Consider the following 1168-nt stretch of genomic DNA (forward strand, 5'->3'; position numbering starts at 1 on the left):
GTTCGGGCAGCACAAAAAGCATTATCGCCAACAGGAGAGGCCAAGCTCCTCGGGGAAACTTGCAAACAGAAGGAGACGTAAAGCGTAAAATCTGCGGCACGACCTATAGTCCAGTCACGAATTGTGGCCCGCAATCAGAGGACAGGAAGCGAACAGTGGAACCGGAACCCAAAAAGAAATGGATAACAACACCACTTCGGAGCGTCAAGACAATATTTGCTCACGCGACAAAACTGCAGGAAAAAAACTTTAAATTGAGCTGTTCAAATTTGCTGTACTAGCTGACGAGGACGAAGACGAACAGAGTGGAGGACAGGGAGACCATGAAATGCAGTTTCTTGACAGCGACACAGTAGCGATCTCGTCGGAGAGGGGGGGGCTGGGAGATAAAGCTCCTGCTCCAATAACTTCTGAAGAGCGAGCAAAGTTACAAATGGTCTTAGCCAAGTCACCGAAACTCCGTCGACGCAGCAGCTGGTAGGATTAAAGCAACGCGAGCGAAAAAAGGCTTTAGCGGCAGCAGTCAAACAAGCTGTAGCACCCACCGGTCAGAGAAGTCAGCCCGCAGTCTATACTGGAAGAGGCCTAACCAGTATGACAGAAATAGAAGCCAGCTTAGAGCTTCAGCAGGTAAATACTCCTGCAGCTGGAAATTACGTGGCCGTGACAATAGCGCAGGCTGTGCCCGACAGTGATTTGGCAGCCCAAAGCGATAAGTTAGAGAAAAAACGACCTGTCTCAAACACGGAATCCAATGGACAGGTCAACGACACTTACAAGAGCAGCTCGACCACTACGTTCGCAAGACTACCCTGATTAATGTGAACCGCGGATGGAACAGTATGGAAGCGCACGAGTCGACTAAACAAATCAAGTGGTGTCTGGAAGAATATGCGAACTCTCCATCGGAAAGAGATGCTATAGTACTGCGCCACAATTGGGGATGCAGTGAAACGTTGGCCATGGTGTCGAACTGCTTGGAGCGTGATATTTACGTGCTAGCTTTTGATACGGGCAGAAAGAAACAATTTGTAATAGGACGGCTACACAGGAGTGCGACGGACATTTAGGCGTCACGGCGAAAGAGGGCGGTAATCAGATGCAGTATCGGAAGCCACGTGGCTGTCACGAAAGAGGAATGACAGGGGAAAACGTCGGAGGCACGGTG

The sequence above is a fragment of the Phytophthora infestans genome, genomic scaffold (genome assembly GCF_000142945.1).
Source record: "Phytophthora infestans T30-4 supercont1.99 genomic scaffold, whole genome shotgun sequence".
Lineage (NCBI taxonomy): Eukaryota > Oomycota > Peronosporomycetes > Peronosporales > Peronosporaceae > Phytophthora > Phytophthora infestans.